The sequence below is a fragment of the Trichomycterus rosablanca genome, chromosome 14 (genome assembly GCF_030014385.1).
Source record: "Trichomycterus rosablanca isolate fTriRos1 chromosome 14, fTriRos1.hap1, whole genome shotgun sequence".
In the NCBI taxonomy this organism is placed as follows: Eukaryota; Metazoa; Chordata; class Actinopteri; order Siluriformes; family Trichomycteridae; genus Trichomycterus; species Trichomycterus rosablanca.
In genome coordinates, this window is record NC_086001.1 from 19,983,293 (window position 1) to 20,010,392 (window position 27,100).

At 41.8% G+C, this 27,100-nt stretch overlaps 11 non-coding genes across 11 annotated transcripts; all 11 read right to left on the reverse strand.

The window, feature by feature from the left end:
* Window positions 1-9,360: 9,360 nt before the first annotated feature.
* trnaa-ugc (transfer RNA alanine (anticodon UGC)) lies at window positions 9,361-9,432 on the reverse strand. The gene has a single exon. It is a non-coding gene; the product is annotated as a tRNA-Ala (tRNA).
* Window positions 9,433-10,001: 569 nt separating this feature from the next.
* Window positions 10,002-10,073, reverse strand: trnat-cgu (transfer RNA threonine (anticodon CGU)). The gene has a single exon. It is a non-coding gene; the product is annotated as a tRNA-Thr (tRNA).
* A 186-nt stretch (window positions 10,074-10,259) lies between these two features.
* trnaa-ugc (transfer RNA alanine (anticodon UGC)) lies at window positions 10,260-10,331 on the reverse strand. Its single transcript has one exon. It is a non-coding gene; the product is annotated as a tRNA-Ala (tRNA).
* A 3,161-nt stretch (window positions 10,332-13,492) lies between these two features.
* Window positions 13,493-13,564, reverse strand: trnat-cgu (transfer RNA threonine (anticodon CGU)). The gene has a single exon. It is a non-coding gene; the product is annotated as a tRNA-Thr (tRNA).
* Window positions 13,565-13,747: 183 nt separating this feature from the next.
* On the reverse strand, window positions 13,748-13,819 carry trnaa-ugc (transfer RNA alanine (anticodon UGC)). The gene has a single exon. It is a non-coding gene; the product is annotated as a tRNA-Ala (tRNA).
* A 262-nt stretch (window positions 13,820-14,081) lies between these two features.
* Window positions 14,082-14,153, reverse strand: trnaa-cgc (transfer RNA alanine (anticodon CGC)). Its single transcript has one exon. It is a non-coding gene; the product is annotated as a tRNA-Ala (tRNA).
* Window positions 14,154-16,699: 2,546 nt separating this feature from the next.
* trnat-cgu (transfer RNA threonine (anticodon CGU)) lies at window positions 16,700-16,771 on the reverse strand. Its single transcript has one exon. It is a non-coding gene; the product is annotated as a tRNA-Thr (tRNA).
* A 186-nt stretch (window positions 16,772-16,957) lies between these two features.
* trnaa-ugc (transfer RNA alanine (anticodon UGC)) lies at window positions 16,958-17,029 on the reverse strand. The gene has a single exon. It is a non-coding gene; the product is annotated as a tRNA-Ala (tRNA).
* Window positions 17,030-17,791: 762 nt separating this feature from the next.
* trnaa-ugc (transfer RNA alanine (anticodon UGC)) lies at window positions 17,792-17,863 on the reverse strand. The gene has a single exon. It is a non-coding gene; the product is annotated as a tRNA-Ala (tRNA).
* A 97-nt stretch (window positions 17,864-17,960) lies between these two features.
* trnaa-ugc (transfer RNA alanine (anticodon UGC)) lies at window positions 17,961-18,032 on the reverse strand. Its single transcript has one exon. It is a non-coding gene; the product is annotated as a tRNA-Ala (tRNA).
* Window positions 18,033-22,536: 4,504 nt separating this feature from the next.
* trnat-cgu (transfer RNA threonine (anticodon CGU)) lies at window positions 22,537-22,608 on the reverse strand. Its single transcript has one exon. It is a non-coding gene; the product is annotated as a tRNA-Thr (tRNA).
* Between the last annotated feature and the right edge of the window lie 4,492 nt (window positions 22,609-27,100).

The window sequence follows — 27,100 nt, forward strand, 5'->3', positions numbered from 1 at the left end:
TCTGCTATTCGGTACCATAACAGAAAAAGTAATAAAAGTGTTTTGCTCCCGACAACTTGTGAATATACCGTGTATTTATTTCTTTATTAAGCAAGTGCTACGACGCTCGGTTACATTTGAGAAACGCTGTCTTAATGAGAGATGCCGTGCACGGTCAAGTCTCAACATGAACTACGGATGACTCGCAGGGCCAAATAGAATTTGCGTTAACGGCACTATTTTTTAAAAATTGCATTAAATTGAGATCGCGTTAATGCGTTATTATCGCGTTAACTTCGACAGCCCTAGTTAATATAATTCCATATAGTGAAATTTTCCCAAAACATAGTCCTATAAAGTTATGGCTTTTACATCGTATTCTAAGGAAAATGTAAACTTTTGTTAGGTTTATGTTTACTGTTCTATTAATACAAATATTAAGCGCCTGCGTATTTTAATACACTTAAGCTAAACGTCAGGGACAAGACACCATAAGAACAGCGTTCAACTGAGTACATTTGTTTACAATATTTTATTATGAAATAATATATATTACATTTATTATAAGAGTTGATGGTGGGTATCCAGCCGTCTCTATTTACGTATAGCAGCAATCCAAGCGTTTCGCTGTGCATTCTTTTGGAAATCTGTTCACCTTAATTTCTGAAAGCAAGTTTGTACCTGGCCTGAGGGAACATCCGCCAACCGAACAACATGGTCCTAACTTAAATTTAGACATACTGTCAATAAATCACAACTGAACTAACGCAAAAGAATTGAAGCAGTTGTGCTCAATCGCTATTGTTCTGAGCGCTGTTTACCACCAAGCGGAAGCATCTTAGGAACATCTACGTCACTTCCTGGACTCATGAATATTCATTTGAAAAGGTCTATATGGCCAAGAAAACATTTGCCTGTGAGTGTTTTTATGTTCAGTTGCTGTATAACTTTATACTTAGACTATCTCTGATGTAAACCTTGGTTAATGGATGAAAATAAGTTCTAAATCTCTTGAGTAATTTGTAAATGCTAACCACTAGCATCTATATGGTTTTTTCCATAGTAGTTAGCTAATAGCTAATGATTTGGGTTTCATTCATTTTAATGTACAGTGTCATGTAAATGCACTCAGGAAACAAATGTAACTAAGACATATTTTGTATGTCTGCTTTACAGTTTAACAGTGAGTCTTAAGTAAAGCTTTGAGGAGAATTTCGGCGTCCGGCTTTTCTTGGGAAACCTGTTGTCTATCTGTCGAGCTTGTAGCCACACACACACGAGCAGGGGCAGAATAGTAAAAAGGCAAATGTTTTCCAACGGCCATCGATCCTCCAACCTGTGAGTAGAAAATGAACTCAAGCAATCATCATGACACAGAACAAGAAAGATATGGATTTTGAGGAACTGGAAATGTGATCACAAATATCCAGCTGCTCACGAACCAGCAAACTTTCTGTAGCTAGCTCTCTCGCCTTGAAAGCACATGCTAAAGCCGAAGCTACACGTGCAGAGCTGGCGTTCGCTAAACAAGAAGCAGAGATGTTAAAGCAGCAAGCTATAATTCAAGCTAACTTGCATGAATTGAGAATGGAAAAAGCGGCTGCAGCTGTGCAAGCAAAAGCTGAAATACTAGAGGCAGCTGCCGAAGAATATGAACAAATGAGCCCACCTCAGCAGAGAAAAAACAGCATGCTGCCTCAGACCCCAGCTGAACTACATGGTGAAAATGCTGCAGTGCAGGTGCCTGTTCAACAGCCGGGTCGCCAGTTCTATCAGAGTGTAACAGCCAACACATTAAACTCATTCACAGCCTCGCCTCCTGATGTAAAACCACCTATGACCTCACATTCACCAGTGCGCCAGCCTACCATGGACAATGGTGTTCAGAGCTGCAGGAATCAGAGTGGTATGCCATCAAGTGAAATCAGTGATCATGAGTTTACTGAATTAGCCCCACATCACTCGTCACAAGGACAAGCCACCTGGACTTCACAACAGCACACTAGCACTGCACAGAACAGACCATACAGCTACAGGGAATTCTCCCATAACATTAACCATATCAACAATGAATACAGGCCTCCCCAGCCATATCAAACACATTCATTCCCTATGTACAACACCAGCCCATTCAGTGCAGCAGCTACAACTGACCTAGGGAAGTACCTGATGCGATGTGAGTTAGTGAGTTCAGGCCTGCTAAAGTTTGATGACAAGCTGGAGAACTATTGGGCCTGGAAGACATCTGTCCTCGGCTTAGTTGATGATGACTAAAAGCTCTCTTCTAGAGAGGAACTCGATCTGCTGTGCAAATGGCTTGGGCCATCATCGTCCAAGCAAGCTAAAAGAATCAGAGCAGTACACATTCACAATCCACCTTCAGGACTCAGGATGTTGTGGCAGAGACTGGAAGATGTTTACGGCTCACCGGAGGTGATTGAGAACGCCCTCCTCAAAAAGGTTGAAGATTTCCCCAAAATCTCAGTCAGGGATAATCACAAGCTAATGGAACTTGGAGACATTCTCATGGAGCTCGAAGCAGCTAGGACAGATGGATACTTACCTGGCCTCTCATATCTTAACACCTCCCGCAGAGTCAGTCCCATAGTCCAGAAACTCCTGCACACCCTACAAGAAAAGTGGATTACTGTTGGATCACGTTACAAAGAACAACACAGGATTCCATACCCACCATTCGTAAACTTCATCTGTGAACAAGCAAAAACACGCAATGACCCCAGCTTCGCCAGCATAACAGGATCATGGTGCGTAGCCAAGACAGAAAAGAGTAGCCTAACCAGTAATCAGGTGAGAACATCAGTAGCTGTAAAAAAGACTGAAGTCTCAGCTGACAGCAACGACAGTGGCGGCACCACAGCAACCCAACCTGATAATCCTGACAAACAGTGCCCTTTACATAACAAGCCACATCCACTAAGAAAGTGTCGCGGCTTCAGAAACAAAACACTGGATGAAAGAAAAGCATATCTGAAGGAAAAACACATCTGTTTCAAGTGCTGTGCATCATCTACTCATGTGGCCAAAGACTGTGACAAGTCTGTGCAGTGCAAGGAGTGTAACAGTGACAAACCTTGTGCACCTGGATGGGTGATTATCGGAGACGTGTGCCTGGGACGAACTCACAGGACAACCGGTGTCAGCGTCTTCAGAACCAGTGTGCTGCTGTGTGGGCGGCACTCCATTCTCAGCCCATGCACCAGCAGCTTAGTCGTAAAAGAAAAGATTGGAGGCCTTGAGCCTCCTCACAGCTTCCCAAGTGTCTCTGCATTGTCACAGTAACGAGGTAGACAGCCTGAGCAGAAATGTGTTTCAAAAAACACAGCATGATGACAGGCTTGGCATGTCTATTGAAGATGAGCTTTTCCTTGACCTCATGGAAAGAGAGGTTTACTTGGATGAAGCAAACTGTTGGGTAGCACCTCTGCCCTTCAGGCCAAACAGGCCCCGTCTACCCAACAACATACAACACGCCATCAATCGTCTCACGTCCCTGTGCCGTATGCTGGAAAAGAAACAAGGCATGAAGGAACATTTCTTCAAATTTATGCAAGCTAAATTGGCTAAATTGGCTAAATTGGCTAAATTGGAAGATTGGCGGTTCAAATCCAGGCTCTGCTATGTAGCCACTGTTGGGTCCTTGAGCAAGGCCCTTAACCCTGTCTGCTCCAGGGGCGCCGTAAGTTGGCTGACCCTGCGCTCTGACCCCAGCTTCCAACACCAGCTGGGATATGCGAAGAAAGAATTTCATTGTACTGTACACCTGTATATGTATATATGACAAATAAAGGATATCTTTCTATGTTTAACGCAGACCAAGCAGAGCCTGCTCCAGTGCTGACACCACAATAAGAACGCTGGTACTTACCGGTCTTCAGTGTCTATCACCCACAGAAAAAAGACCAGATCTGTGTGGTGTTTGACTCTAGCGCCAAACACGAGGGCCTTTCCCTCAACGATGTTCTTCTACGAGGGCCTGACATGAACAATACCCTACTGGGTGTCCTCATGCGTTTCCGCAAAGAGGCCATAGCCGTGACAGCCGATATTCAACAGATGTTTTATTGCTTCATCGTCCAGGAAGAACGTATCACTGAGTATCACATGAAAGTGCATGTGTTTGGAAATTCTCCCTCCCCTGTAGTAGCCATATATGGCCTGAGAAAAGCAGCCTTGCATGGTAAGAAAGAACATGGTGCTGAAGCTAAAGAATTCATCATGAGGAACTTCTACGTTGATGATGGGCTTTCCTCTTTTCCCACTGAAGGTGAAGCCATCTCGGTCCTGAAAAGAACAAAGGAAATGTTAGCAGAGTCAAGCATCAAGTTACACAAAATAGCATCCAACAGCCGGGCTGTGATGGATGCCTTTCCCCCTGAAGAGAGGGCCAAAAACCTAGTGGATTTGGAGTTAACCGTAGACTCCTTGCCACTACAACGGAGTCTAGGTCTTATCTGGAATCTACAGTCTGACACTTTCACCTTCCATGTTTCCAGAGAACGGAAGCCATTCACTAGAAGGGGAATCTTGTCTACTGTTAATGGCCTTTATGATCCCCTGGGATACAAGTCACCTGTAACTAACCAAGGGAAGGCTTTGGTCAGAGAGCTGTCTACCGAACAAGCTGAATGGGATGATCCTCTACCAGCGGCGAAGGAAGAACAGTGGAGACTGTGGACTGACTCACTCTGTGATCTTGAACAGCTTCAGATAAACAGAGCCTATGTGCCCATTTCTCTTCACTCCGCAAGACACAGAGAACTCTGTGTCTTCTCTGATGCATCCACTATGGCCATATCAGCAGTGGCCTACCTCAAAGCAACAGACATGGAGGGAAACAGTTACATTGGATTCCTCATGGGCAAGTCAAAGCTGGCCCCACATCCTCCGCACACCATTCCACGATTGGAACTTTGTGCTGCTGTCTTGGCCACTGAAATGGCAGACTTGATCACTGACGAACTGGACATAGACATCCACAAGACCACATTCTACACTGACAGTCGGATTGTTTTGGGCTACATTCACAACACAAGTAGAAAATGTTATGTATACATAGCCAACAGAGTTGCCCGCATCAAGAGGTCCACAAGCCCTGAACAGTGGCACTTTGTCAGCTCAGAACACAACCCTGCAGACCATGGGACCCGCTCAGTGCCAGCAGCTGTGTTGAAAGACACCAACTGGTTTAAAGGCCCAGCTTTCTTGTCCAGAGACACCTGCTCACAACGAGAGACTTTTGAGCTCATAGACCCTGACGCAGACAAAGATATACACCCACAGCAGGTTACAGCTTTCACAACCAATGCTTCTGAAAGTGAGTTGGGGTCACACCGATTTGAACACTTCTCCAGTTGGAGGACACTCGGTAGGGCTATAGCCAAGCTCATACTCAAGGTCAGAAGCTGTCTGGAAAGTTTGAACAGCAAAACTGATGCACTGACGCAAGCAAAACTGGTAATAATAAGAAATGCCCAACATGATGTGTTTGCAGAAGAGTTTAAAAGTCTTTCCAGGGGTGATGTCATCCCTAAGTCCAGTCCTCTGAGGAAGCTAAACCCCATTGTGGACGCAGATGGCCTGCTGAGAGTTGGAGGGCGCATCCCATTGGCTGACATACCCTGGGAAGAGAAACACCCGATAATCGTTCCCAAGAAGCACCACACAGCTACATTATTGGTAAGGCATTACCATGAGCAGGTCGCACATCAGGGGAGGCATCTGACAGAAGGTGCAGTCCGTTCTGCTGGTCTGTGGATGATTGGAGGCAAAAGGCTAGTGTCAAACTTCATACATAAATGTGTGATCTGTAATAAGTTAAGAGGAAGAATGGAAGAACAAAAAATGTCAAACTTACCTGCTGAACGACTCAGCCCAGGTCCTCCATTCACAAATGTAGGTGTCGACGTATTTGGCCCATGGATCATCAGTGCAAGACGAATTCGAGGTGGCATTGCAGAGGATAAACGCTGGGCATCTTCACATGCCTAGTCTCAAGAGCTGTGCACATTGAAGTGCTTGAATCTCTGTCTTCCTCAAGCTTTGTAAATGCATTGAGAAGATTCATAGCTGTCCGTGGTCCTGTCCATCACTTAGTGACAGACACTGTCTGAGCTGGGACAGTTCTTTGGTGTGTATTGTGCAGCTTGTTGTTTGATGGGGTTCCTTTTCGCACCCCTTCTCTTGTGTCTCGTCGAAGGTGCAGTCAATCAGTCTTTTGTTGGATGTATGGCTCCTCATTGTTAATTCCACCTCACCTGATGGCTGGTTGTCTGCCCTTTTCTTGCTGATGGCCCTTCTGCTGGAGGTGTTAACAGCCCCCTCATCGCTGTTCACCTCGGTCTCCACTGTTGCTTTTAATGTGTAAAAGTCCTCTTGTACAGTGCTGAGACTGGCTTCATTCCCTTGAAATTGTATTATTGAAATACAATATTCAAGTATCACAATTCAAGTATCCCTTGAAATACAATATTATTGTATTGTATTGTATTAGGGCCAGTGATAGCTCAGTGGTTAAGGTACTGGACTAGTAAACACAAGGTTGCCGGTTCAAGCCCCGCCACCACCAAGTTGCCACTGTTGGGTCCCTGAGCAAGGCCCTTAACCCTCAATTGCTCATTGTGTTCAGCTCATTGTGTAAGTCGCTTTGGATAAAAGCGTCTGCTAAATGCTGAAAATGTAAATGTATTATGCCACTGTGAAGTATATTAATGCTCAGAAATCCAATTTCACTGTCCTTTTCTTTCACTACAATTTGTCTTCCATTGGTCAGACCTTGTTTTTTATGGTGTTTGTAATGTGTGCATAGAACTCTGTGCCATGTATTGGATAGCTCTGTGTAGAACTGAAGACTGGTGATGGTCACATTTTCTCCTGTTAGTGTCCAATCTGCTGTTAGAACTTCAGGATTGTCTTTCAGATAGTTCTGCTTGTATGTTTTCTTTGCCTGTGCACTTTTTAGTTCTTTTGGATAGTTGATGGCAAGAGAAAGTAGTTTTCCAGTAGATGCCATGTCCATGCTGATTAATTTATCCCAGATGTTTGCTTATTTGACTATTTGACTAAAAATAATTTATCTTGCAGGTTCTTACCTCTGCACTTTATAACTGCTTTTTAGTCAGTTTGTCCTTATTGGGTTTGAAATTGTAGTAATCCTTGAAGTAATCCTTGAAAAAGTTTGTCTAAATTGAAGTCCCTTTTGCACTTTGTCCTTGCTTTAGGATAGTCCTTTTCCTTTAGTGTGGTTTATCCGATGATTATTCCAAATGTTTGTCCTCCAATTTTCTTATTTTGTTCTTTTATGTTGTTGTCCTCCTACCTTGTTTTATAATTAAAATTTTTCTTTTTTATTCTGCTTTATCCCGTTTAAAACAATGTAAATTGTATAACTTCAGGAGCTCCAGTTGAGCATGTCCTCTCTCATCAAGTCTCTCAATCTCAGGGTCGTGGGTTCGAGCCCCACGTTGGGCGAATTTCTTCATTTACGGAAACCAAGTGGACGTTCTTCCACTTTGGACAGCTGGTCTCCAGTGACTTATCAGGGGTATATTTGTGTTTGTAGGACTGTTGTTTACTGCATGTTTTTCAGTTACTTATTTCTACTATTGGGACTACACATTGTTGTTGTGTCTCATATCCATTTGATCAACAGGCAGGTTGTGCAATAAAAGACACTCGTCGTGGTGGGCTCGAACCACCAACCTTTCGGTTAACAGCCGAACGCACTAACCGATTGCTCCACAGAGACACACGCACAGGTGTTTCATTGGATGGTACACATGGGTCACATGACTTGCTAACTTTCACAGCAGGGAAATTAAGTTTGGCTAATTAAAATAATCACATGTTTCTGACCTGAATGTGTTGTGGGAATTCAAAATAACCCTTAAAGATTGACACAGACAACCGGGATAATGATAAAAGCAAATAATCAATTTATTACTCAGCTGAGGGCCAATCTCAATGCAAACGCACACATGCCTTTACAGGAGAGAAAGGGCGACTCTGTCTGCCCTATCACAGTATTTATACCCCGCTTACTGCCCCTTCAGGCTAACTCTGCTCAGCAACCCAGCTCAAGGTCAACTTCCCAAACCAAACTTGTTTATCATCATACAAGAACAGTCAGTTTGTTAGAAACATGGCGTACCTCCACAAGAATGCACCCGTATCAAAACCCCGCGTGCACCCCCGCACACACAGTCCTGACACCCATGCATTCCCACAGAAGCAAGATGCCCATGCCAAGGTCAACATATCTCTGGACCTAAGAAACCTTCCAAAAGTCTCTTCTACCTCTGCTAATTGAACTAAGAAAGCAGAAACTTATAAGTTTAATGCAAATAACTAATAAAATATTAAATTTCCATTCACAGAATCTCATTCCCAGGCCCAGAAACAATTTTATTATTTGGATCAGGCCTTTTGGGCCTGAAAAGGGGGAACTGATAGATAGAATAAAAAAGTGTTCATAAACTTTTGGCATTTGTCCTTCTCCTTTGACCTCTGTGTTGCAACAGAGTTACACATCCCAGCAATAGTTAACCATAGCACCTATTTATATAGGTTTTTTGTGTGTTCTCTAATCCCAGCTCCCTAACCATCAACTTAGCTTCGGGCTATCTCACCATTAAAATTCAACTAAGTTTAGGCATAGGCTCACATTTCTCACGCAGACACAGACTATATAAGCTTGCTTCATATACCTAATAAATTGGGAGACTTATTATAAGTGTGTGTGTGTTTAAGTCTCTCCCAGTGTACACTTAAGAATTCAAAGGCTTGTTTTCTCATATTCAGTAAACGACACTGGAGTAGAAGATCTGAGCAGCAAGATTTTCTTCAAAAAAACTTGATGTTCTAACAGGGTCTGAAACAACTACCCGGATATTTGAACGGTTTAATCTAAGTTACAATCCCTGTGTAGCAGTAAGATGCTGCTGTGGAATTACAGCTTTGATGTATTAAGTTCTCTTGTGCTGTCCTATAGCCGTTTCAGTCAGGTGAAGTTTACAAAAGAAAAAACTTGTGATTGGGTCTTTAACGGCCAGGTGTATGTTTCAAGGAGAATTTTGTCTGTGACATTAAATACAAAGCACGAATAAAACACACTCTGGGAATGAGCTGTGAGATTTGGTTTACGAGAGCAACGCCTTAGCCCATGGCAGTGGTAGCACAGCAAAGAAAGGTCACACACTGAAAAATGTCCCTGTGCAAAAGTAACAACTGAATGCAGGGAACTGAACCCTGGACCTCATACATGCAAAGCACGTGCTCTACCACTGAGCTTCATCCCCTTTTGTGACACGGCAGGAGAATAAGAACGCCTGGAAAGACATGGTCCCTAATTAAAAAGCTTTTGAATGGAGATGCTGGGGCTTGAACCCAGGACCTCATACATGCAAAGCACACGCTCTACCACTGAGCTACATCCCCGAGTTGTGCATCCCAGGGTAAACCTCCAACAGGTACGAGAGTCTTTGCAAAAAAAGAAGCAGAACCAGGAGCAGGAGCAGGAATATCTAGCCTCTGTCAAGTGAGGGATTGCAGATTTAACAGCACACTTGCATAGTCTTCTGTGGTAGCGGTTAAGAACTGGCTCTCTCAACCGGTTGGCTGCAAAAGACATTAAACACTCGGTTAACAAGCTCCATCATGTCATGCAAGCCAATAGAAAGTCCAATCCAAAACTCATCTAACTCCTGTACCTTTGCTCAGTCAGCTGGGTGAAGTTTAAAACAGGCTTGTGATTGAGTCTGACCTGGAAGTACCTGGATATTTCAAGGGATTGTGACACTCTGGAGCTCATACAGGCACGGCATGCAGTACCTCTAAGCTGCCATCCCTATGTAGAGGAAATGTGCTGGTGTGGAAGCACAGCATTAATGTGGTAAATAAGACCTGCAAGGGAAAATAGGAAATGAGTTGTATTTCTTAAATAAGCCTAGAGGGAATGTGAACTAGAGCATATTTGTCATGTTTTAAAATGAGAGCATGCATGTTATAGGCACGAACGGGGATTGAACCCGTAATCTTTGGTTTACGAGACCAACGCCTTACCACTTGGCCATCACGCCTTTCTAGGTAGCTGGCAGAAAGTTGAAAACACATTCTTGTGCAAAAGTAACAACTGGAAGCTGAGCACCTTCTTAAAGTTCAAGAGTAACAAGCAGAACGCCAGCTTGATAGTGACCGTTCTTAAAGCCGTCGGCTTTAGAAGCACACTTGAAGCTTTTTTCTAGCAGAGTGAAACAACAAGCTACTGGAAATGTAGGGGATTGAACCCTGGGCCTCATACATGCAAAGCATGCGCTCTACCACTGAGCTACATCCCCCGGAACTGGCGCCAATGCAGGTACAGGACTCTTTGCAAAAACAAAAAGAGACCCATGACCAGGTATCTTTAGCCTCTAGCAGGCAGGGGATTGAAAATTTAAAGGCACACTTGCAGAGTAATCTGTGGTAGCTGTTAAGAATTGGCTCTGCAAGCCAGTTGGCTCCAAAAACCATTAAACACTCAGTTAACAAGCTGCACCGTGTCAATAAAACAAATGGAAAGGCTGGCCAAAAACAACCAAACCCCTGGCCCTTTTGCCCAATTAGTTAGGTAAAGATTAAAACTGATTTGTGAATGGGTCTGGATCAACTACCCGGATATTTGAACGGTTTAATCTAAGCTACAATCCCTGTGTAGCAGTAAGATGCTGCTGTGGATTTACAGCTTTGATGTGTTAGGTAAGTTCTATTGTGCTGTCCTATAGCCGTTGATCTTTTTAGCCAGGTAAAGTTTACAACAGAAAACACTTGTGATTGGGTCTTTAACGGCCAAGTGTTTGTTTCAAGGAGCGTTTTGTCTGTGACTTCAAAAACAAAGCACGAATAAGACACACTCTGGGAATGAGCCGTGAGCTTTGGTTTCCTAGAGCGACGCCTTAGCCCAAGGCCATGGCAGCACAGCAAAGAAAGGTCACACACTGAAAAATGTCCCTGTGCACGAGTAAGCACTGGAACGTGTGCTTGAAAGTGCTAATTCTTAAAGCTATCGGGTGTGGAAGCAAACTTGAAGTTTGTTTCAAGTGAGTGAAACAACAAGCTGGAGATGCAGGGGATTGAACCCTGGACCTCATACATGCAAAGCATGCGCTCTAGCACTGAGCTACATTCACTTTTCTGACATGGCAGGATTGCTGTGGCTCTATAGCTCTATTGTAGAGAATAAGACCGGCAGGCAAGACATGGTCCCTAATTAAAAAGATTTTGAATGGAGATGCTGGGGATTGAACCTAGAACCTCATACATGCAAAGCACACGCTCTACCACTGAGCTACATTGCCGACTTGTGCTGCCCAGGGTAAACCTCCAGTGGTGTATAAAGTACCTGAAGGCCATACTTGAGTAAAAGTACAAGTATCTCACCAGAAATTTACTTAGATAGAAGTAAGTCACCTTTTAAAATATTACTTGAGTAAAAGTCTAAAAGTATGTGATGTTTAATGTACTTAAGTATTAAAAGTAATTTGATATTAAATGTACTTAAGTATTAAAAGTAGAAGTAAAAGTAAATGCTGTTAGTATAAACTGAAGCGGTCATTTAGAAAAATATAAGATTGTTCTTTTAAGCCTGTAAACCACCTTAACAAGCTTTTTTCTTCCTTCCATCTGAACATGATCTGTGCAAATTTATGATTATAATCAGCTGTTCACATCACCTATTTGAAATCACGTCATTATTTAGTTGTTTTTTAACCTTATTACGAGGACTAAATTGCCCTGTTCCAACTTTTTTTAGAATGTGTTGTAGCTTAAAATGCATGTATGTGTATGTTAAGAATGAAGTTGACCAGACAAAACATGAAATATTTTGGGTTTATAAAAGATGGAATAAGAGTCGATGTAAATGTAAAAAACACTGCATCTATTTTATTTGCATTTTCTATACTGTTTTATTTTTTTTATTTGGGTAGAACATTCAAGTTATAGATACTATATGCATCCCAATAACCTAAAACAACAGAATTTTGGCAGAATTAATTTAAAAGCAAGACTCAAGCAAGTTTAACTAAACGTGTGGCACTTTTAACCCTTTAATGATCTGCTCAACCATTAATATAATCTAAATAGCTGGGTATAATAAGCTGTATTTAAATAATCTTTTTTGGGCTGTATCTACTCCCTGATTGGCCTGTGTTAAACGTAAAAAACATTGGTATTATTACTTTAAGAAAACACCATTTCTAACCTATGTGTCAACCTGAAGCAGCAGCTGAAAAATCATCCATAAAATTTTGAAAGTTGAGTTCTTGTTGAGAGCATTAAAGGGTTAAAGACATGCTGTATGTTTTTCAGCACCATGAATGTTTCCTCTGTCAGTGTAATACAGAAGTTATCTGAGGAAATATTTGTCTGTAGGTGAGTTTTTAAAAATGATGGGACACATCATGTCTACACTGAATTAATGTAGTGAAACGTTTTATTTGTGGTTCGAATGTAATTGGTAGCTAGATATCTGAACAATGTTAATGCTAATAATAATAATAATAATAAAAACAATGGTGCTGTGGCCTTACTTTGTTAATCATTCCTAACTTACATCAGTGTGTTAGACGGGAAGATTCTGAAATGATGATTATTCTGTATCTTTGAGTGAACGATGCGCTTTAACAAAACATTGGCATCTGCGCATTAATGTGTTTAACCGCTGATGTAATTTACAAGTGCAGATTCGGCAAACCTTCTGCAGTCTGTCACACATCTCACATTGTTTAGCTAAAAAATTCTTGTCGTTTTATTTTGTATTAACGAGTAACGAATTCGCATACAGCAAATGTATCAGAGTAAAAGTACACAATTTCTTTAGGAAATGTAGTGGAGTAAAAGTGAAAGTTGCCGAATTTTTTTATACTCCAGTAAAGTACAGTAACGAAGTATTATTACTTCGTTACTATACACCACTGTAAACCTCCAACGGGTACGAGAGTCTTTGCAAAAAGAGAAGCAGAACCAGGAGCAGGAATCTCTAGCCTCTTTCAAGTGAGGGATTGCAGATTTAACAGCACACTTGCATAGTCTTCTGTGGTAGCGGTTAAGAACTGGCTCTCTGAACCGGTTGGCTCCAAAAGACATTAAACACTCGGTTAACAAGCTCCATCATGTCATGCAAGCCAATAGAAAGTCCAATCCAAAATTCATCTAACTCCTGTACCTTTGCTCAGTCAGCTGGGTAAAGTTTAAAACAAGCTTGTGATTGAGTCTGACTAAGTACCTGAATATTTCAAGGGATTGTGACACTCTGGAGCTCATACAGGCACGGCATGCAGTACCTATAAGCTGCCATCCCTATGTAGAGGAAATGTGCTGGTGTGGAAGCACAGCATTAATGTGGTAAATAAGACCTGCAAGGGAAAATAGGAAAAGAGTTGTGATTCTTAAATTAGCCTAGAGGGAATGTGAACTAGAGCATATTGGTAATGTTTTAAAATGAGAACATGCATAGTAAAGGCACGAACGGGGATTGAACCTGTGATCTTCGGTTTACGAGACCGACACCTTACCACTTGGCCATCGCACCTCTCCAGGTAGCTGGCAAAAAGTTGAAAAAACTTTCTTGTGCAAAAGTAACAACTGGAAGCTGAGCACATTCTTAAAGTTCAAGAGTAACAAGCAGAAGGCCAGCTTGATAGTGACCGTTAAAGCCGTAGCCTTTAGAAGCACACTTGAAGCTTTTTTATAGCAGAGTGAAACAACAAGCTACTGGAGATGCAGGGGATTGAACCCTGGACCTCATACATGCAAAGCATGCGCTCTACCACTGAGCTACATCCCCTTTCATAACAAGGCAGGATTGCTGTGGCTCGATAGCGCTCTTGTAGAGAATAAGACAGACAGGCAAGACATGGTCCCTAATTAAAAACTTTTGAATGGAGATGCTGGGGCTTGAACGCAGGACCTCATACAGGCGAAGCACACGCTCGACCACTGAGCTACATCCCCTTTTCTGACACAACAGGATTGCTGTGGCTCTATAGCTCTAATGTGGAGAATAAGATCGCAAGGCAAGACATGGTCCCTAATTAAAAGCTTCTGAATGGAGATGCTGGGGATTGAACCCAGGACCTCATACATGCGAAGCATGCGCTCTACCACTGAGCTACATCCCCAACTTGTGCTGCCCAGGGTAAACCTCCAGTGGTGTATAAAGTACCTGAAGGCCATACTTGAGTAAAAGTACAAGTATCTTACCAGACATTTACTTAGATAGAAGTAAAAGTCACCTTTTAAAATATTACTTGAGTAGAAGTCTAAAAGTATCTGATGTTTAATGTACTTAAGTATTAAAAGTAATTTGATATTAAATGTTCTTAAGTAGAAGTAAAAGTAAATGCTGTGAGTATAAACTGAAGCGGTCATTTAGAAAAATATAAGATTGTTCTTTTAAGCCTGTAAACCACCTTAACAAGCTTTTTTCTTCCTTCCATCTGAACATGATCTGTGCCAATTTGTGATTATAATCAGCTGTTCACATCACCTATTTGAAATCACGTCATTGTTTAGTTGTTTTTTAACCTTATTACGAGGACTAAATTGCCCCGTTCCAACTTTTTTTAGAATGTGTTGTAGCTTAAAATGCATGTATGTGTATATTAAGAAAGAAGTTGACCAGACAAAACATGAAATATTTTGGGTTCATAAAAGATGGAATAAGAGTCGATGTAAATGTAAAAAACACTGCATCTATTTTATTTGCATTTTCTATATTGTTCCATTTTTTTAATTTGGGTAGTACATTCAAGTTATAGATACTGTATATATCCCAATAACCTAAAACAACTGAATTTTGGCAGAACTAATTTAAAAGCAAAACTCAAGCAAGTTTAACTAAACGTGTGGCACTTTTAACCCTTTAATGATCTGCTCAACCATTAGTATAATGTAAATAGCTGGGTAAAATAAGCTGTATTTAAATAATCTTTTTTGGGCTGTATCTACTCCCTGATTGGCCTGTGTTAAACGTAAAAAACATTGGTATTCTTACTTTAAGAAAACACCATTTCTAACTTATGTGTCAACCTGAAGCAGCAGCTGAAAAATCATCCATAAAATTTTGAAAGTTGAGTTCTTGTTGAGAGCATTAAAGGGTTAAAGACGTGCATGTTCCTCAGCACCATGAATGTTTCCTCTGTCAGTGTGTAATGATGTAAGGTACCCTGACACATTACCAACATGGACTGTAGTGTAAACACTCACCTGTTGTATTCTGGCACTGCTCACACTCACCAGTGGGGTCCTAAAAGAGTACTATTGGAAAACTCCTTAGCTTTACTTACCTGGGTGAGTCCATCCTCTGTAGAAGGGGAGGGGTGAAGAACCTGTAAAAGAGAAGAAATGTTAGATAAGCATATGCTGTAAATATTGGAAATGTTGTTACTGAATGGTTTTGAGTATTGTTTGTAACTCATAACATTTTGCCATATTTGATGCTCTGTGAACTAGATATTTATTTTGTTATATATTTTGTCTTTACCTGTATGAGGTATGGTATGATCCAGACGAGGAGCTACCTGTTTAAATACAGCTCTGGAAAAGGGGTAAGGGGTTCTTTTTTCTGGAGAAGGGCTAGAAGCTATGCTAGGCCTGTGACTTGTAAACATCAATGAATGTGACTTAAGTGGCTTTGCAGTCACAAGTCTGTTTCCTCTGGTGGTAGAGGTTGAGTTTTCTATTTTTTTTTCATAGCGCGCTTGTAAATATTTTGATTGTTGTGGCCAAAAATAAAGGTGACGGGGAAAAAGAACAACTTCTGTGCTCCTGCTAATTCTTTTCAGTGCTTTCAAGCATTCGCCCTACATTACCCATAAAGAGTGCCCTTTTCTACTTGTTTTGTGGTAGTCTGGGAACACGCCTTTATCACACAGTGTAATACAGAAGTTATCTGAGGAAATATTTGTCTGTAGGTGAGTTTTTAAAAATGATGGGACACATCATGTCTGCACTGAATTAATTACAAGCTAATGTAGTGAAACGTTTTATTTGTGGTTCGGAAATGTAGTGGAGTAAAAGTGAAAGTTGCCGAATTTTTTTATACTCCAGTAAAGTACAGATACTCCAAAAAACTACTTAAGTACTGTAACGAAGTATTATTACTTCGTTACTATACACCACTGTAAACCTCCAACGGGTACGAGAGTCTTTGCAAAAAGAGAAGCAGAACCAGGAGCAGGAATCTCTAGCCTCTGTCAAGTGAGGGATTGCAGATTTAACAGCACACTTGCATAGTCTTCTGTGGTAGCTGTTAAGAACTGGCTCTCTCAACCGGTTGGCTCCAAAAGACATTAAACACTCGGTTAACAAGCTCCATCATGTCATGCAAGCCAATAGAAAGTCCAATCCAAAATTCATCTAACTCCTGTACCTTTGCTCAGTCAGCTGGGTAAAGTTTAAAACGGGCTTGTGATTGAGTCTGACTAAGTACCTGGATATTTCAAGGGATTGTGACACTCTGGAGCTCATACAGGCACGGCATGCAGTACCTATAAGCTGCCTTCCCTATGTAGAGGAAATGTGCTGGTGTGGAAGCACAGCATTAATGTGGTAAATAAGACCTGCAAGGGAAACTAGGAAAAGAGTTGTGATTCTTAAATTAGCCTAGGGGGAATGTGAACTAGATCATATTTGTCATGTTTTAAAACGAGAGCATGCATGTTAAAGGCACGAACGGGGATTGAACCTGTGATCTTCGGTTTACGAGACTGACGCCTTACCACTTGGCCATCGCACCTCTCCTGGTAACTGGCAGAAAGTTGAAAAAACATTCTTCTGCAAAAGTAACAACTGGAAGCTGAGCACATTCTCAAAGTTCAAGAGTAACAAGCAGAACGCCAGCTTGATAGTGACCGTTCTTAAAACCATTGGCTTTAGAAACACACTTGAAACTTTTTTCTAGCAGAGTGAAACGTCAAGCTACTGGAGATGCAGGGGATTGAACCCTGGGCCTCATACATGCAAAGCATGCGCTCTACCACTGAGCTACATCCCCCAGAACTGGTGCCAATGCAACAGGTACAGGACTCTTTGCAAAAACAAAAAGAGACCCATGACCAGGTATCTTTAGCCTCTAGCAGGCAGGGGATTGCAAATTTAAAGGCACACTTGCAGAGTAATCTGTGGTAGCTGTTAAGAATTGGCTCTGCAAGCCAGTTGGCTCCAAAAACCATTAAACACTCAGTTAACAAGCTGCACCGTGTCAATAAAGCAAATGGAAAAGCTGGCCAAAAATGACCAAACCCCTGGCCCTTTTGCCCAATTAGTTAGGTAAAGATTAAAACTGATTTGTGAATGGGTCTGGATCAACTACCCGTATATTTGAACAGTTTAATCTAAGCTACAATCCCTGTGTAGCAGTAAGATGCTGCTGTGGAATTACAGCTTTGATGTGTTAGGTAAGTTCTCTTGTGCTGTCCTATAGCCGTTGATCTTTTTAGCCAGGTAAAGTTTACAACAGAAAACACTTGTGATTGGGTCTTTAACGGCCAAGTGTATGTTTCAAGGAGCGTTTTGTCTGTGACTTCAAAAACAAAGCACGAATAAGACACACTCTGGGAATGAGCCGTGAGCTTTGGTTTCCTAGAGCGACACCTTAGCCCAAGGCCATGGCAGCACAGCAAAGAAAGGTCACACACTGAAAAATGTCCCTGTGCACGAGTAAGCACTGGAATGTGTGCTTGAAAGTGCTCATTCTTAAAGCTATCGGGTGTGGAAGCAAACTTGAAGTTTGTTTCAAGTGAGTGAAACAACAAGCTGGAGATGCAGGGGATTGAACCCTGGACCTCATACATGCAAAGCATGCGCTCTACCACTGAGCTACATCCCCTTTTCCGACACGGCAGGATTGCTGTGGCTCTATAGCTCTATTGTAGAGAATTAGACCGGCAGGCAAGACATGGTCCCTAATAAAAAAAGCTTTTGAATGGAGATGCTGGGGATTGAACCCAGGACCTCATACATGCAAAGCATGCGCTCTACCACTGAGCTACATCCCCAACTTGTGCTGCCCAGGGTAAACCTCCAGTGGTGTATAAAGTACCTGAAGGCCATACTTGAGTAAAAGAACAAGTATCTTACCAGAAATTTACTTAGATAGAAGTAAAAGTCACCTTTTAAAATATTACTTGAGTAAAAGTCTAAAAGTATCTGATGTTTAATGTACTTAAGTATTAAAAGTAATTTGATATTAAATGTACTTAAGTATTAAAAGTAGAAGTAAAAGTAAATGCTGTTAGTATAAACTGAAGCGGTCATTTAGAAAAATATAAGATTGTTCTTTTAAGCCTGTAAACCACCTTAACAAGCTTTTTTCTTCCTTCCATCTGAACATGATCTGTGCCAATTCATGATTATAATCAGCTGTTCACATCACCTATTTGAAATCACGTCATTATTTAGTTGTTTTTTAACCTTATTACGAGGACTAAATTGCCCTGTTCCAACTTTTTTTAGAATGTGTTGTAGCTTAAAATGCATGTATGTGTATATTAAGAAAGAAGTTGACCAGACAAAACATGAAATATTTTGGGTTTATAAAAGATGGAATAAGAGTCGATGTAAATGTAAAAAACACTGCATCTATTTTATTTGCATTTTCTATACTGTTCCATTTTTTTGATTTGGGTAGTACATTCAAGTTATAGATACTGTATATATCCCAATAACCTAAAACAACTGAATTTTGGCAGAATTAATTTAAAAGCAAAACTCAAGCAAGTTTAACTAAACGTGTGGCACTTTTAACCCTTTAATGATCTGCTCAACCATTAGTATAATGTAAATAGCTGGGTAAAATAAGCTGTATTTAAATAATCTTTTTTGGGCTGTATCTACTCCCTGATTGGCCTGTGTTAAACGTAAAAAACATTGGTATTCTTACTTTAAGAAAACACCATTTCTAACTTATGTGTCAACCTGAAGCAGCAGCTGAAAAATCATCCATAAAATTTTGAAAGTTGAGTTCTTGTTGAGAGCATTAAAGGGTTAAAGACATGCTGCATGTTCCTCAGCACCATGAATGTTTCCTCTGTCAGTGTGTAATGATGTAAGGTACCCTGACACATTACCAACATGGACTGTAGTGTAAACACTCACCTGTTGTATTCTGGCACTGCTCACACTCACCAGTGGGGTCCTAAAAGAGTACTATTGGAAAACTCCTTAGCTTTACTTACCTGGGTGAGTCCATCCTCTGTAGAAGGGGAGGGGTGAAGAACCTGTAAGAAAGAAGAAAACTTAGATAAGCATATGCTGTAAATATTGGAAATGTTGTTACTGAATGGTTTTGAGTATTGTTTGTAACTCATAACATTTTGCCATATTTGATGCTCTGTGAACTAGATATTTATTTTGTTATATATTTTGTCTTTACCTGTATGAGGTATGGTATGATCCAGGGGAGGAGCTACCTGTTTAAATACAGCTCTGGAAAAGGGGTAAGGGGTTCTTTTTTCTGGAGAAGGGCTAGAAGCTATGCTAGGCCTGTGACTTGTAAACATCAATGAATGTGACTTAAGTGACTTTGCAGTCACAAGTCTGTTTCCTCTGGTGGTAGAGGTTGAGTTTTCTATTTTTTTTTCATAGCGCGCTTGTAAATATTTTGATTGTTGTGGCCAAAAATGAAGGTGACGGGGAAAAAGAACAACTTCTGTGCTCCTGCTAATTCTTTTCAGTGCTTTCAACCATTCGCCCTACATTACCCATAAAGAGTGCCCTTTTCTACTTGTTTTGTGGTAGTCTGGGAACACGCTTTATCACACAGTGTAATACAGAAGTAATCTGAGGAAATATTTGTCTGTAGGTGAGTTTTTAAAAATGATGGGACACATCATGTCTGCACTGAATTAATTACAAACTAATGTAGTGAAACGTTTTATTTGTGGTTCGAATGTAATCGGTAGCTAAATATCTGAACAATGTTAATGCTAATAATAATAATAAAAACAATGGTGCTGTGGCTTTACTTTGTTAATCATTCCTAACTTACATCAGTGTGTTAGACGGGGAGATTCTGAAATGACGATTATTCTGTATCTTTGAGTGAACGATGCGCTTTTAGAAAACTTTTGCATCTGCGCATTGTGTTTAACCGCTGATGTAATTTACAAGCACAGATTCGCCAAACCTGCTGCAGTCTGTCACACATCTCACATTGTTTAGCTAAAAAATTCTTGTCATTTTATTTTGTAGTAACGAGTAACGAATTCGCATACAGCAAATGTATCGGAGTAAAAGTACACAATTTCTTTAGGAAATGTAGTGGAGTAAAAGTGAAAGTTGCCGAATTTTTTTATACTCCAGTAAAGTACAGATACTCCAAAAAACTACTTAAGTACTGTAACGAAGTATTATTACTTCGTTACTATACACCACTGTAAACCTCCAACAGGTACGAGAGTCTTTGCAAAAAGAGAAGCAGAACCAGGAGCAGGAATCTCTAGCCTCTGTCAAGTGAGGGATTGCAGATTTAACAGCACACTTGCATAGTCTTCTGTGGTAGCTGTTAAGAACTGGCTCTCTCAACCGGTTGGCTCCAAAAGACATTAAACACTCGGTTAACAAGCTCCATCATGTCATGCAAGCCAATAGAAAGTCCAATCCAAAACTCATCTAACTCCTGTACCTTTGCTCAGTCAGCTGGGTGAAGTTTAAAACGGGCTTGTGATTGAGTCTGACTAAGTACCTGGATATTTCAAGGGATTGTGACACTGGAGCTCATACAGGCACGGTATGCAGTACCTCTAAGCTGCCATCCCTATGTAGAGGAAATGTGCTGGTGTGGAAGCACAGTATTAATGTGGTAAATAAGACCTGCAAGGGAAATTAGGAAATGAGTTGTACAGGTCCTTCTCAAAAAATTAGCATATTGTGATAAAGTTCATTATTTTCCATAATGTAATGATAAAAATTAAACTTTCATATATTTTAGATTCATTGCACACCAACTGAAATATTTCAGGTCTTTTATTGTTTTAATACTGATGATTTTGGCATACAGCTCATGAAAACCCAAAATTCCTATCTCAAAAAATTAGCATATTTCATCCGACCAATAAAAGAAAAGTGTTTTTAATACAAAAAAAGTCAACCTTCAAATAATTATGTTCAGTTATGCACTCAATACTTGGTCGGGAATCCTTTTGCAGAAATGACTGCTTCAATGCGGCGTGGCATGGAGGCAATCAGCCTGTGGCACTGCTGAGGTGTTATGGAGGCCCAGGATGCTTCGATAGCGGCCTTAAGCTCATCCAGAGTGTTGGGTCTTGTGTCTCTCAACTTTCTCTTCACAATATCCCACAGATTCTCTATGGGGTTCAGGTCAGGAGAGTTGGCAGGCCAATTGAGCACAGTAATACCATGGTCAGTAAACCATTCACCAGTGGTTTTGGCACTGTAAGCAGGTGCCAGGTCATGCTGAAAAATGAAATCTTCATCTCCATAAAGCTTTTCAGCAGATGGAAGCATGAAGTGCTCCAAAATCTCCTGATAGCTAGCTGCATTGACCCTGCCCTTGATAAAACACAGTGGACCAACACCAGCAGCTGACATGGCACCCCAGACCATCACTGACTGTGGGTACTTGACACTGGACTTCAGGCATTTTGGCATTTCCTTCTCCCCAGTCTTCCTCCAGACTCTGGCACCTTGATTTCCGAAAACAGTACTTTGGACCACTGAGCAACAGTCCAGTGCTGCTTCTCTGTAGCCCAGGTCAAGCGCTTCTGCCGCTGTTTCTGGTTCAAAAGTGGCTTGACCTGGGGAATGCGGCACCTGTAGCCCATTTCCTGCACACGCCTGTGCACGGTGGCTCTGGATGTTTCTACTCCAGACTCAGTCCACTGCTTCCGCAGGTCCCCCAAGGTCTGGAATCGGCCCTTCTCCACAATCTTCCTCAGGGTCCGGTCACCTCTTCTCGTTGTGCAGCGTTTTCTGCCACACTTTTTCCTTCCCACAGACTTCCCACTGAGGTGCCTTGATACAGCACTCTGGGAACAGCCTATTCGTTCAGAAATTTCTTTCTGTGTCTTACCCTCTTGCTTGAGGGTGTCAATGATGGCCTTCTGGACAGCAGTCAGGTCGGCAGTCTTACCCATGATTGCAGTTTTGAGTAATGAACCAGGCTGGGAGTTTTTAAAAGCCTCAGGAATCTTTTGCAGGTGTTTAGAGTTAATTCGTTGATTCAGATGATTAGGTTAATAGCTCGTTTAGAGAACCTTTTCATGATATGCTAATTTTTTGAGATAGGAATTTTGGGTTTTCATGAGCTGTATGCCAAAATCATCAGTATTAAAACAATAAAAGACCTGAAATATTTCAGTTGGTGTGCAATGAATCTAAAATATATGAAAGTTTAATTTTTGTCATTACATTATGGAAAATAATGAACTTTATCACAATATGCTAATTTTTTGAGAAGGACCTGTATTTCTTAAATTAGCCTAGAGGGAATGTGAACTAGAGCATATTGGTCATGTTTTAAAACGAGAGCATGCATGTTAAAGGCACGAACGGGGATCGAACCCGTGATCTTCGGTTTACGAGACCGACGCCTTACCACTTGGCCATCGCGCCTTTCTAGGTAGCTGGCAAAAAGTTGAAAAAACGTTCTTGTGCAAAAGTAACAACTGGAAGCTGAGCACATTCTTAAAGTTCAAGAGTAACAAGCAGAACGCCAGCTTGATAGTGACCGTTCTTAAAGTCATCGGCTTTAGAAAAACACTTGACCATCGTTTTTAACCTGCTTTCACCCTTGTCTGTTTTAATCTTTACCTAACTAATTGGGCAAAAGGGCCAGGGGTTTGGTCACTTTTGGCCAGCCTTCTCTAACTAGCAGGTACTATTGACCTCACTTGTTGGTTAGTTTAAGTCCAAAAGTGGGTGTGGCCCATATGGGGATCGAACCCGCGACCTTGGCGTTATTAGCACCACGCTCTAACCAACTGAGTTAACCAGCCTGTGCACAAAGGGCAGGGCATATACCCACATACCCGATTCTACACTGACAGCCCTTCAGTTATGGAGCTGCCACACAGAAACGGTGGAGAGCTTTACTGTTGTTGAGCAGAACAGATCTTCGTGTGAGATGACTGAGGTTCATGTATTTTTCTTTTAAGAATAAATAAAAGCTGATGCTTTTAACCTCATACTTTCCTAATACTTTTATTCTACACGCTCTACATTTCTTTTAGTCCTCTGCCATGTGCAGTGCAAGAATTTACTAAATTACACAGCAGTTCTCTTTTTTATTGACACAATTTTATTGATAAAATTGATTGTAAGCATTTATAAAGATGATGCCACGTTCATTAGGTGAAATGAAGCCAGAATTAAAGATGGCAGAAGAACAGGGTGGTATTCTTACTTTCAGTGATTAAATTACTCAGGTTAGAAAGTCCTGATACACAGAACATGCTCACCTGACTCTCAGCCATGCTAACTTTAATCATTAAAGTGGGTGTGACCCTGATTCTGAATCATTCTCGTACCCGTCTGATTCCTGCTGATTTAGACGCATTAAACTGGTGTTACAGAGCCGAGAACCGAACCCCTCCCCTCCCGGAGTATAGTGGTGATGATAATTCACCTCGCTCTCGACTGTTCCTTCTCTCTCAGTCAGGTTCTGAATGGCGCTGATCCACGCCCGTCTACCTGCCTCACAGTCGGCCTGGAACGTACAGCTCCTGTACACACACGGTGATAGATACAGATTATATAGGATGCAGACAGATAGACAGATTGAGTAGATAGATAAACAGATAGATAGACAGACATTCAGACAGACAGATGGATAGACAGATAGATAAATAGTCTGTCTATCTACCTGTCTGTCTGTCTATTGATCATCTGTCTGTCTGTCTATCTCTGATGATTATAGATCTGGTCTTACCTTGTGGGCGTGACCACACGGAAGCAGAAGCTTCGCCCGGCGTCCTCACAGCTCTGGACCGAACAGCGCTGCAGGTCTTCCGCCAGTACCGTGAAGTCACGCTGGGGGAATAGAACATAAAACCTTCTTATTTATACAGTCAATGATATAAACGCCGGTGAAATCGTCCCAGACTTAAACATGACGGGGCAGTGTGGGACACAGCCCGGCACAGAAGTCGACCTCTGCTGTGATGCGCCCAAAAGATGAGGGTGCATTATGGGTCCAGGAGAGAGCTGATTTAGATCATGTAAAGTCATGTGACCTACCTTAAACCTCTTCTTGTAGAGAAGCTGATTGTTGTGTATGATGAACCACCACCTGCAGAGATCAAACGCATCGTTTATATATATATAATATTGAGTGTATAAATATAATATTGAGTGTGTATATACAGGGGTTGGACAAAATAACTGAAACACCTGTCATTTTAGTGTGGGAGGTTTCATGGCTAAATTGGACCAGTCTGGTGGCCAATCTTCATTAATTGCACATTGCACCAGTAAGAGCAGAGTGTGAAGGTTCAATTAGCAGGGTAAGAGCACAGTTTTGCTCAAAATATTGCAATGCACACAACATTATGGGTGACATACCAGAGTTCAAAAGAGGACAAATTGTTGGTGCACGTCTTGCTGGCGCATCTGTGACCAAGACAGCAAGTCTTTGTGATGTATCAAGAGCCACGGTATCCAGGGTAATGTCAGCATACCACCAAGAAGGACAAACCACATCCGACAGGATTAACTGTGGACGCAAGAGGAAGCTGTCTGAAAGGGATGTTCGGGTGCTAACCCGGATTGTATCCAAAAAACATAAAACCACGGCTGCCCAAATCACGGCAGAATTAAATGTGCACCTCAACTCTCCTGTTTCCACCAGAACTGTCCGTCGGGAGCTCCACAGGGTCAATATACACGGCCGGGCTGCTATAGCCAAACCTTTGGTCACTCGTGCCAATGCCAAACGTCGGGTGGAGTTTGCATGTTCTCCCCATGTCCTGGGGGTAACGGAGTACCCTAGGTATAAGTGTGTTTGTTTACGTTTGTCTGGCAACCTGTCCAGAGTGGTTTGTTAATTCCACCCAGTGAATCACACCCCATACCATGACACACCCTGGTACTGACACACCCCCATACCATGACACACCCTGGTACTGACACCTCATACATGTGTATGACGTGTGATTGTGTACTGATGTGTGTGTGTATTACATGTGTGTATAAGGTGTGTGTATGATGTGTGTACAACCCACCAACACACTCACCAGCTTCACCCCACTCACCATGGATGAGGTTACACAGCTCCTCTCATCCAGCAATCCCACTACATGCACACTTGACCCTATACCATCCACCATCCTCAAAGACCTCTCGCAGGACCTAATCCCCTTCATCACACCCATCATCAACAACTCCCTGACATCAGGTGTTGTCCCTACTGCTTTTAAGAAGGCTCAGGTCATTCCCCTTCTTAAGAAACCTACACTAGACACTACAGACATTAACAACTACAGACCTGTCTCACTCCTCTCTTTTCTATCCAAAATTCTTGAACGTGCTGTCTATAACCAACTATCTGCCTTTCTTACTCAGAATGACCTCCACGATCCGTACCAGTCTGGCTTCAAGGCAGCGCATTCTACGGAAACAGCACTGGTAGCTGTTACTGAGAAGCTTTATGCAGCCAAAGCAGCCAAACTGTCATCTGTTCTTATTCTTCTTGACCTTTCTGCAGCCTTCGACACAGTGAATCACGGCATTCTCATGACCACTCTCTCCAACCTTGGAGTAACAGGTTCAGCATGGCAATGGATGGCCTCCTACCTGGAAGGGCGCTCCTACCAAGTGTCATGGAGGGGATCCATATCTACCCCATGCACTCTCTCAACCGGTGTTCCTCAGGGCTCTGTACTTGGCCCACTTCTCTTCTCTATCTACACCCGCTCTCTGGGTAAGGTCATAGCCTCCCATGGCTTCTCCTACCACTCCTATGCAGATGACACTCAGCTCGTTCTGTCATTTCCTCCTTCAGACACACAAGTCTCAGCTCGCATCTCAGCATGTCTGCAAGATATCTCACAATGGATGTCGGCTCATCATCTAAAACTTAATCCCAGCAAGACAGAGATGTTGCTCATTCCTGGAGATCAGTCTCCAACCCAGGACCTAGTCATTTCTCTGGATGACTTCCAGATTAGACCATCTGATAAGGTAAGAAGTCTTGGTGTTGTCCTGGATAACCAGCTGACCTTTTCTCCTTATATAGCCAACATGACGAGATCGTGCCGGTTCCTCCTGTACAACATCAGGAAGATTCGGCCATTTCTCTCCAGAGAAGCTACCCAGATTCTGGTGCAATCACTTGTAATCTCTCGGTTGGACTACTGCAACTCCCTCCTGGCAGGAGCTCCCATGGCCACTATTAAACCCTTACAGCTCATTCAAAATGCAGCTGCCCGTCTGGTCTTTAACCAACCTAAACACTGCCACATCACCCCACTGCTGCGTTCTCTTCACTGGCTTCCTGTAGCTGCACGCATTCAGTTTAAAACACTGACGCTCGCCTACAAAGCCAAAAATGGACCAGCCCCAAGCTACCTTCGGGGTCTAATCAAACCCCGCTCTGTACCACGCAACCTCCGAGCCTCTAGTCTAGCTCGACTTGAGCCTCCATCCAGGACTAAAGGAAGACAAGCATCAAGGCTGTTCTCTGTTCTAGCGCCCAAATTGTGGAACGAACTTCCTCTGTCTGTTCGAACAGCTGAGTCTCTTGCTGTCTTTAAAAAACGATTAAAAACACACCTTTTTACTAAACACTTAGGCTGATTTGTACTTATTTACTAACACTTTATTCCATTCTTTTCCATTTAAAAAAAAAAAAAAAGGCACTTTGGTTCTAACAGGTTTTAGCAGAGTTGTGTTCTTCGACTGTTGTCTATCTAAACTTAAAGAATGAAATGTTCACTGTGGAAGCACTTCTGTAAGTCGCTCTGGATAAGAGCGTCTGCTAAATGCTGAAAATGTAAATGTAAATGTAAATATTACGTGTGTACAAGATGTGTGTGTGTTTGTGTGTGTGTGTGTATTTAGAAACTGAATATTGTAAATGATATTTTACTAACAGTAATGGAGAGAGAAA